General features: G+C 25.7%; 1 protein-coding gene across 8 annotated transcripts in view; it reads left to right on the top strand.

Annotated features, from left to right (window-relative positions):
• LOC122719620 (hemicentin-2) overlaps window positions 1–8,207 on the top strand; it is a 401,244-nt gene extending 393,037 nt beyond the window's left edge. For 6 of the 8 annotated variants that reach the window (XR_006347660.1, XR_006347658.1, XR_006347657.1 and 3 more), the window contains 2 exons: window positions 1,190–1,253; window positions 8,069–8,118. The gene's annotated coding sequence lies outside the window, so the exon portion shown is untranslated. Of the gene's footprint in view, window positions 1–1,189; window positions 1,254–2,600; window positions 2,899–8,068 lie in introns of those variants that run through there. The other 2 variants (XR_006347655.1, XM_043945581.1) reach the window with 2 other exon arrangements.
• The last annotated feature ends 3,085 nt before the right edge of the window (window positions 8,208–11,292 follow it).

Genomic DNA, 11,292 nt, shown 5'->3' with positions numbered 1-11,292 from the left:
TAGTAAAAAATTTCCTAACATTTATAATCTACAGCGTGAATTCTTAATTAATGTTACCATTAAAATATCGTTAAAAAATTAATGTTCTTCGAACTTAAGAAGAACAAACAAAACTAAATATTTTCATTGTTATTAAAAATAAATTTAGATTATTATGAATTATCAGATAATTTTGTTAAACATAATTTGGATTCTTAATTTTGCAACATTAAAGGTAGGAAAAGTTAATTTCATTTTTAAAAATAATTGGTTTATGTTATTGGTACTTTTACGTTGGTTCTTTTTTAAATTTGATATTTTTTTATGCAATGCAACTGTCTTTTTTCGTTTGCATTTGTTTTTGTGTGTGTTTTGTTATCTTTGTTTGCTTTTTTTTTCGCATATGCTTTCGAGCTTGCCATTTTATGATTTCAATAATTACCATTTTTATCTTTTATTTCTCGTATCTACAGCAATATTATTGGTAAGTATCTTGATCTCTATCTAATTGAGTTGAAATTGTATTCAAAGAAAAAAAAGAAAATCTAAATGAAACAGATAAATTGTACGATATATAAAATATTCTCAAAGAGAAATTTTTCTGGTGAGTATCAGTGGCATTATGTTTACGCGAATATTACAAATTTTTGCAAATGGATGAAAAATTTTCGTATACAAATTCCTCATAAAACTTTTGCAAATTTTCATGCGTTTTATCAAAATATCAATTATCCAATATATAAAGAATAACATTGCAAAATCTTTTTCGAAATAAAAATTGAAATAAATTGTTTTATAGAAATCTATATTGAATGTGGCGTTAAATATGGATAAGCGTTTAAATTTTTTATTTACCTTTATCGAATAATTAAAAAATTTTGAATATTAATTATTCAATAAAGATAAACAGAAATTTAAAATTCTAAAAAAAAATCAACATCCACCAATATTCGATATAAGATTTTCACGAAACGATTTATTTCAACTTTTTAAATTTCTATCACGATTTTTTGATACATTGGATGTATTATCCATCTTCTGATAAATTTTCTAAATACATTGTTGATAATTATCGATTCGCTCTAGCAAAGGAGAATCATAGGAAAATTTTTTAAATTGAGAGTCAAGCAGTGTTCCTTGCTATTTGCAATCATAATGATGCACGAAGCTGTCATATACATAACAATTGTATCTAAATGTTTGTTCGTAGGAGGGTCAGCAGACAAAGAGCGATACGTACATTTACTAGGACATTTTGGCGTCCGACATGCCTTGTAGGTACATTGTATTCTATGAATTACGTCGTATTGCTTAGATTTGTTATCAGTATGGCGATCGATTCAACGTACGCGTAACAACGTACGGACAATGAACCTCTCTCTGTTTGTAGAAGAAGCTTTCGATATTGTAGTTGTTAATCCTTTGCACTTGAAAATACTTACATACGTACAACAAATATTTTGCTTGGTGTTACAACGATTTCGTTAAAAGGGACTTGATCGAAAATAATATTTGTTCAATATTTTCGAACGAATGGAAAATTCGAAACGATTATTATATTGTCACTGAGGAGATTTATCATTTCGTGTCATTCATTCGATTAATTTTGAAATTTATTGCGCTGAAAAAATATTTAATCGTGATAAATCGTTAAACGTAATTGGAGGATCGTTTCTCGATTTCGTGATTTTTTTTTTTTTAATTTAAAGAATTTCCTACGTTATCCATAAGTTTCAGAAAAATAATTTATTTTTTTTCAGTGATGGGATCGAGTTTAATATTACTTTATCAATTTATATTTATGGTGATCATAATAGACACTTTCAATTGCTAATCTTGAAGTTAGAAATAAAAATATCTTAAGATTTTTATACAAACAATATTTTGACATATAAGAAAAATCAATTATTATTTAATATTATAAATAGAAGACTGTAACAAAAATATCATATATTGTCACATTCACATACTAGGAAGCTTCTTGATTATACTCTATTTATACTTTGAAAATCTTATAATACTTGGATTTATTTATAAAATTTCTTTTTTTTTTCATATAAACAATTCGAATCTTTAAATTTAGATTTAAAATTATTTGCAATATACTTCATCCCATCGCTATTTGCTAATTGTTCTCAGAAATCTTCGATTAAAATTATAAGTTTCTTAACTGCGTTATCGAATTACGGTTCGATCTTGTGATAAGGAGTCGTCTCATAAGATTATATTTTTTTATGGTCTTTTTATATTCGTGTGCTAGTTTTTAAATTGATAATGTCTTATCGATGTGACGCCAATTACATCATAGAAATCATATCTCGATGGAAGGTACGATGACATTAATTTTAAATATTTCAAATAATTCTGACTTAATCTTCATTTCAAATATTTCCAATATTTAACGAATATGTGTCGAATGATATTTCAATAATTTTTAAATATTCAAGAAAAATCGTAATGAAAAGTCAAAGAAATTCGTAGACAATTTGTCAAGTTTATAGCATTAAAAATAATGCTTTATTAATGTATTATTATATAATAATAACGTTTGAAATAATTAATTTGATATTAAACAAGACGCTTTAATTTTCTAACAAAAATTAAAAATTTTTAATTTGCAGGATTTGTTTGGTCACAATCGAAATAGAATATTTCTATTTTTAATCAGAGTTTCCGCGAAGAATTTTCCGAACTCGACAGATGAATGAAAGAAGCTGAGCCAGAAAAGTAGCAAAAAGGTCACGTACGCGTAATAAACCCAATCCCAATCGCAAACTTTAACAAACTATTGACTCCGAACTTATGGACGTTAGTGTAACTTAAATTTCCAATAGATGGTGCTTCAAATTAAAAACTTCCAATTACAAATTTTCTCGATATCTATCATACAATGTTAATAATTTTTGAAAATTCGAGATTCAAAATTGTTATTATATAATTTATCTGTCAATTTATTTATCTCAATTATTTAATCTTATCTAAATAAATTCCTTGTATTATAATTATTTTCAAATCAATAAAGTGTTTCGTGTTGATCATAAAAATCAATTAACAAGTGCAAAGGATTCATTTGTCCTAATATCCACAAGCACACTATGGCTTCTTTTATTTAGGCAAAATTGCATCTAGAGGATTAGTCACATCAAAGTCTTATCAATATGCAGCATGCAGCGAAAAAAGTAAACGTTAAAAACGCAAACTTTTTATCTACACAGGATAGAAACAGCATGAAGTTTAGCATATCAATGTCAATATTATGAGCTTCGCAATTTAATTTTTATAAAATATTTAATTTGTAATGAATGAAATATATGCACAGTGTGTATATATTTATGTAATGTAATCGCAAAATTAAATTATAATTAAACGTTTCAATTAAATTTCGCGAAATATTGAGCAGAAGAGCAAAAATTGCACAGTGAAATATTTATGTATCTAATTTAGCTGATAAAAATTATTTCTGTAGTTTATTTACAACATTAATTTTTTTTAAGATTTTTAAATTAAATACAATAAAAAATAGAATAATAAATAAATTTAAAGTATTTAAAAAAATGTTAGCACAGAAAGTACACTCTCGTCCTTAAGTCATTGGATGTTTAGAAATCTTAAATGTAAGCTACTTACTTATTAATTTATTAATAATTAATATTATTAATTGTAAGTTTATTTCCTTAATATCACAGTTATAAACGATCAAATATTTATTCAATATATTTTTGATAATGATTCCATTTTCTTTTAAATGTAAATCTTATAAAATTCGAGAAAATTAAAGTATTTATAGCATTACATTTTTTAAATTTATATAGCGAAATTATGCAATGGATTATTATTCCATCATTTATTTAGAATATTATTATATTACATAGTTAATTTATATTATTACATTATTATTTAACATATTTGTTGTATTTTGTTATAACAAATGCATGAATTATTCTATTTTTATTTTCAATAATATTTTAATCGTTTTATTATTGCTTTTATTATTAAGATTATTAAAACATATTACTTCCTTAAAATTACTTCCTTAAATTAATTAATATCATATTATAATATTCATTTTTCTATCCTGACATTTATAATTTTCAGTATATTAAGTTTCGTAGAATTGTATCAATAAAACATACATTCACTATTAAAGACTAATTTAGATCAATTTCTAATCTCAATGATTTAACCTAAATCAAAATCAATCAGCTAAATAGATCAAATACTCCATTGTGCATACTCCATTAACAAAATATTACATTTGGACAAACGAAAAACAATTGTTCATGTTACAATGTGAATGTTTCACGAAAGAAAGAAAAATCATTCTAATTTGATTCATCATCGCTCGATGATCGTTTCACTCAGCTATGCTCATTTGTGCATGCCAAAATTAGAATAATCGTGGCAACAATGACTCCATGGGACGAGCTGCATTATAGCATGATGCCTGCTTTTAAAACGTAGACAGAATATTGGCATATTGATGGTTGTATTTTCGGCCGTGCGTGGCCTTTTCCTCGTTGTTCGATCTGTGAACAATGTGCATTTACAATATCGAAAAATTTCAAGTTTTGTCCGTGAATCGTAGGAAAGAGAATGTATGTAAAATAAAAATCGTGAGAATATTATTTTTTCATTTGATAGATGAAAATAGTTGATAGATGAAAATATTGAGATCTTTAATGTTTTGATATTATTTTCCTTTTCCTTTTTCTTTTCTTTTTTTTTTTTTTTTTCTAAAATTAAAATTATCTGACAGATATGATATTTGACAGGCTCAGTGGAAAACAGACACGCGTATATTCAGTTTTTTATTTTATTCGTTCATTCATTCCATAAATTCGTACAATATCATATACATTTTGATGAATAAAGTAATACTATTTAAAAGAGATATATAATTTCGTATCGGATTCTCAATGAATATAAAAGATGTTTCCTTCAATTTGCTTTCCTCTGTACTTATGAAAATATACCTGCTTTTCATTGAAGGTTTTAATTAAAAAATTGAAATCATTTCATTTAAAAAGAAAGAAAGTTGGTTTAGATAATTTCAATGAAAGCACTTAAAGCATTGAAAGTTTAGGATTTTGTACATGTGTTATTAAAACATGAGAAATAGGCAAAACGATATGAGGAAGTAAAAGGACTAAAAAATTGGAAGTAATAATACATCATGTGTAGTCAGACACTCGTTTAATCCATGATATTAATCAGACACGCTCTTTTGCATTTTATTCGTTAGAAATACGATGATAATTCTAATTAATAGAATATTTTATAAAAAATTTTCAATTATTAATTTTAAATATGATAAGCCATGTCTATATATATTATAATTATTCAAATAAATGATAAATATTTAATCAATATTTATTATAACTAATATTTATTATGTTATTATTTGTAATTATTACATAATAAATAATGAAAATAATTATAAATACATAAATAAATTGCAAAGCATCGTAATGAATAATTTTATATATTATAAATTATTATATTATATTAAATTATTATGATATAATTCACGATATTAATTCATAATTAAAATTTATATTAGAACATATAACTTTCCTATATATATAGAACAATATTTTTTATTATTTTTGAAAAATTATAAACAACAAAACTACAATGAAATCGTTAAAAGAAAATTATGACAAATAATTTCGTTCTTAATTATATATATAAAAATTCATCATTTCAAATAATTATAATATTTAATTTTTAGCAGGAGAAAAATAATGAAAATTTCCATTTATTTCCCGACTTTCAAATTTTACAATAATCCTTTTAAATAAATTTTAAATTCGATTTAATTTAAAAAGGAAAATTATAAAACATAGTAAAATTGTCTTTTAAAATTTATGAATAATTTTTATTTAAGTTTCAAGATGATAAAATATTGATAGAGCAATTATTTACAAAAAATATGATGGAAGAATTGAAATAAAATAAAAAAAAAATTGAATAAAATATTCAACTAGAAGAAATTCATTAAATTAATTATTATTGATAGATACTATAGAAATTTAATATGTATAAATAAATTTAACAACGAATAATCTCAATATAAAAATATACAATTAATCGAATATTAAATAATGGTTCAACTATTTTTAAAAATTAAAAAAGTAATGTAAAAATATTTAATAAACGAAAAGGTCTTCTCAAAATAATATTAAATAACCAAATTCTATTCATATTTTGGTAAAAATTGTTATTCTTAATATTTAATCATATAAAGATAGTGGTGAGATATGAAAAAGCAAGAAGATGATGAATAATATAATAAGGATAAGGAAATGAGATGAGTAAAGTTTTAGGGTTAAAAAGATAATATGGCTCTGATAAAATGTATATTTCAAGCCATCTTTTTTTATAAAGTAAATTATTCCGAATTTTACATATTCATAACATCAAGAATGTATATAAGTTTAAGAATATATTTCATAGTTTTACAAGTTTTGAAATTGCTATTATAGCAAAATTAGAAGTATCAGCTTTTATGATCATTATCAATTCATTGCAAGTTTTAAACTTCAAACTTTAAGATTTTGAATGAGTTAGATTCATATTTGATTAGTCTTTTTTACATTATAATGTAAAAGCAGTTAATATCACAAATTATCATTATCATGATCATAAGAGCTTCTCTTATTAAAATTACTTATAATTTTTATCATTTGTTTCATGTATTATATCAATGATCACTTTATTATTACACCTGAATCCTACTATGATATTAAATATGTAAACAATTTGTATATCTGATTGTGAGTTAATTGTCAAAATATCGAATAGATAATCTAATCATTAGAATAATTTATTTCTGTGAGTATAATTAATAATACATATTAATATTATTTACTGGCACAATAATTATTATACATTTTACGATTACTATTACATTATTTGATTATATTATACAACTAATATGTAATATTATTAACCTCATTAATTAATCTTAATTAATATGCAATATTACCAACTTTCTATGTTAATTTTATTTCATATTGTATTTTTATACTTTATTTTGATTAATTAACTTTACACAATATCCATTTTCATTAAATACTATTTCAATTATCATACCAATTGATTTTCCAATTGGTTTGTTTAATCTTATCTGTAATCAAATCAACTGATTCTTACTCGTTTCCGGTTTACAGAAAGCATTTTCAATTATCTCCGTTAACACGTGCTCACAATACCTCTAACTTCTACCATCTATCATTAAACAAAACATAGCTGAGATTCTGTTGTACAGATAGAACATTAGTAGAATACCAAGAATAATTCTCACGGATCAATTCCATTCAACCTAAAACAAAGAGACGATATGACATTACTATCAAGTTGATACTGAAAGTATTACTTGATTATTAAAATTCATTCATTTGTTATATAGCACAAAAAAAAGGGAAAATTTCTCGTTCAAAATGTATTATTGAGTATTAAAAATTCATAGATATAATGAAATGATCAGAATTATTATAAAATTAGAATTTCCAGAAAAATACAATCATAAAATTTATAGAAAAATGTAAGAACTATTCATTGCTCGTTGTAGCAATGAAAGAAACAGTTGGTGTCTGAATATAAGCCCTTCTTCCACTTCCTCATCATTATTCATTCCCTTTTCTATGCAATTTCTGACCTCTGGCGCCATTGTAGAGCACTAAAAATTTTGCCAACCGCATCAACAATGGCCCGCGTTCCGCGCGAGAAACCTCATTTCAAAAAATTTGTAACATACGCCCTTCTTTTACCCATCCATTTAAACAAATTCAAGAAAAGAAAGCAAATTATTTTTATTATTATTATTATTATTATTATTATTATTATTATTCACAGTATACTCGAAATACTTGATATTTATAAATGAAACGAATATTGTCTAACGAAATACGCTTTCACTCTTTTCTCTTTTCTATAAAATTTGCATTCGCTAAAACATATTTGCACCGAAACATTGTCCACCTCCAGGAGGAGGTGTTACGCGCGTATCGAAACACGCTTCCCTGTGTTTACCGTAGAACGAAGAACGTTAGACTAAGGTATCCGTTGTAATGTTCTGTTTACATAGCCCTTCAAGCCGGAATTTTCGGATCTCGACTACGCGGACGTGGACTACCGCTCCTACGGGCCGATCAACTACAAAGCTGCAAGCATCGCGCTCCTCCAGAAGCAGCAACAAGCACTGAAGCAGCAACGACAACTTCAGGAACGGCGGCCACAAATGTACGGTGTCACGGACGATAACGAAGAGCTTCTTTAACTTTTTTATTATTGTTTTATTTTTATTACTCTATCTCTTTTGTCGATTATTCTTCTCTTTTCTATTTTTTTTTTTCTTTCTTTCTTTCTTTAATCCTCGATTGATATTGTTAAATCGTATGATGATTCATCAAGAGTTCGATTTAATTTAATTTAAATAATTTGTTTCAATTTATATTCTGTCCTGTTCTGTTTCTGAACGAAGATTGTTAGTGAAATTTATTACGTAAGATGTACAGGATGTCTGTTTTTTATTTAAATATAGTGAAATATATTTTATTAAGGAAAGTTATGAAGAAATGTTTTTGCAAAAGTTGTTTGGTATAAGATACATGGTGCGATATCGATAGTGATGCGTTATTCGATGCAATTCATTATTTTCTACAAAAAAAAAAAAAAAGTATTATGATATTTATGTCGAAAAATTATTAGTTTTGAAATAATTTAAAAATATATATTGTATATCATTGTGTTTAAATAAAATAACAGATATCTTGTACACGATAAAAATTAAAATAATTATATTTAAATCTGATGTCAAATTATCATGTTTAAAATTATCTATGAGTCAAAGATATCAATTTAGGATTAAACTATTCCTTTTTTTTTTATTTTTTATTTTTTAATTTAATGTGATGTTTACACGAATGTTATCCTGTGGCCATATATAATATCATAAAGTGTAAAAGTGTGATTAATGTTCAGTGTTGGTTACGTAAAGCTTTCCTGGCGAGCTTTGATGTTATTGCGGATGAGTACCTCGTTTTTAGTTCGTTTCGACAAATTCGTTGCGATTGGGTTTGGAATTGAAACGTGGCTTTATTTTGAATCGATTCTTGTATGATTCATCATAAAGTAAATAAAATGCCTGCAAGCACGAATATGAATAATTACAAGGGAAAATAAATATAAAATTTAACTTCAAAGAAATTCCAAAGTTGAAAGAAATTTTTCTAAATTTTATACTCTTAAATTTTCCAATTTTGAAAACTTAAATCTACAATAGAAAAATTGACTTCAACTTATGAAAATATTCTATTTGCAGAAAGATTTAGAGATTTTTAATATTTCTATTAAAATTACAAAGAAAATTAAAAGATCCTTCTAAAACTGAGATTATTCGCAACTTCTTAATTTTCAAATATGAAAGAATCTAAATCCTTTGACATAAAAATAAAAAATTGACCTTATCGTTTATAAAAAGTTCAAGACATTTTCTATAAAACCTTAATAAGTTTTTGTGCTTTTTGAATAAATCGATTCTTCCAACAAAATAACGCGCATTCAACTTCCAAACAAAACGTCGCAACAAGTTCGTTGATCCACCTCGAAGCCAAAGATTATTTCCTGATCGTGTCCCGAACGACTTGCACCAAGGAAACAAAACCATCATTTCATCATTCTTCCTGACCAATTATTCACCAACTCGTCTTCCTTTTCATCCTTTTACTATCTCAACATCTCGCACACTTCTCCTCGATGATTGAAAGATCGAAGGAATAATGTAGTTTTACACTTGCTGCAAGACTTTCGGCACGAACGACCAAAAGGCCTATACAAGATCGATATACGATTATCGATACTCGAAGGACTTGATAGCCGGTAGTATCCACGACAGAAGAACTAGCGGAATTATTTGTAAATTTATACATACAAAGATTCGTACGAAATTATAAATAAATGGTACGTTTGTAAGCTAATTACCATGTGTTCTGGGATCAAATCTAATTAAACGTGGCTAAAGGGGCGAAACGATCGATTAAACGTTAAATATTAAATATACAAAAAAAATATATATATATAAAGTATCTTGTTAAATGTTAAAAGGAAGAGAAAGAAAAAAAAAATTCGACACATATCGCAGCCATTTTCGAATTCTCGCGGGTGTCCCCTCGAATCCGCCACGAGATAACCGAGATATCTATAATTAGTGAAGTAAATTTCTCCTCGCTTCTTCCTCCTCTCCATTCTTTGTAACATAAATACTTTCCCCGTTTGTAAGTTTGTACATTATACAGAAGAAACGTTTGCAAGAAAAATCGATGAGGAAAATTTTGAAAAAAAAAAAAAAAAGAAAAGAATTATTAAATAAAAAGAAAAAACGAAAAATAAGGAAAGAAGGAGAAGTCTTGAGAAAGAAACGATGGAAAGGATGTCGAGAACGCAACTGTCATCGTTTCGAGAAAGTTTTGACCGATTTTTCGCGTTGAACCAACCAACCGATCGATCGATCTCACGTTCTTGTAACTATGTTTCCTCGATGCCGCCATCTGAAGTTGCATCGTGCGCGACAGTGAGACGGAAGCGACCCAAAGGACACCGGTTTATCGTCAGATGGATGCTGGATTTCCGTGAAATCGTATTTTTCTGTCTTTGAAACTCGTATTTCCAACAGGGAAAAATTGATTACCTAAAATTGATTCCAACTGAATAGTTCGAAGACTTATTTTATTATTAATTTGTCTTTTATACAATTTTAACATAGAATTTGGTGGTCGGAATCGAAATAACGTTGTATTGAATAAATTTATAATTTGGGTATTTTGGAGATTAATATTATATATAATGAATGATGTTTGATCGAATGTTTGTTAAATAATATGATTCAAAATGGATTTGAAATGTAATATGTTTTATTTAAAATGAAGACAAGTGATTATTTGAAGTAATGAATTTTGATTACATCGTTATTTTTGTTTTGGAAATTATATGGGGAAAGTTTGTTTGATGTTGAAATAAATCTAAAATTGAATATTAATAATTATTAATTGTAAAATGAATTTTGGTATTCCGAATGTATTAATTTTGAGAGAAAATGTAAAAATGTAAAAATTGATTTACTAATTAAATTGAAATCTAACTTGAATAAATTATTATGGCCAACAACAAATTTTTAATTGGGAATTAGAATATTTTGTTTTAGAAATAACGTTCTATGTAACGTTCTATATTATTTTTAATTTTTTCCAAATAAAAAAAAAAACCAAGTATCATCGAACAATTGTCTGAAACAAATATTCGCCACGATCAAAT

This window comes from Apis laboriosa, unplaced genomic scaffold (assembly GCF_014066325.1).
Source record: "Apis laboriosa isolate Shangri-la unplaced genomic scaffold, ASM1406632v1 scaffold91_cov154, whole genome shotgun sequence".
Lineage (NCBI taxonomy): Eukaryota > Metazoa > Arthropoda > Insecta > Hymenoptera > Apidae > Apis > Apis laboriosa.
The sequence above is the reverse complement of the archived record's forward strand: the minus strand, read 5'-3'. Positions and strand labels throughout refer to the sequence as shown.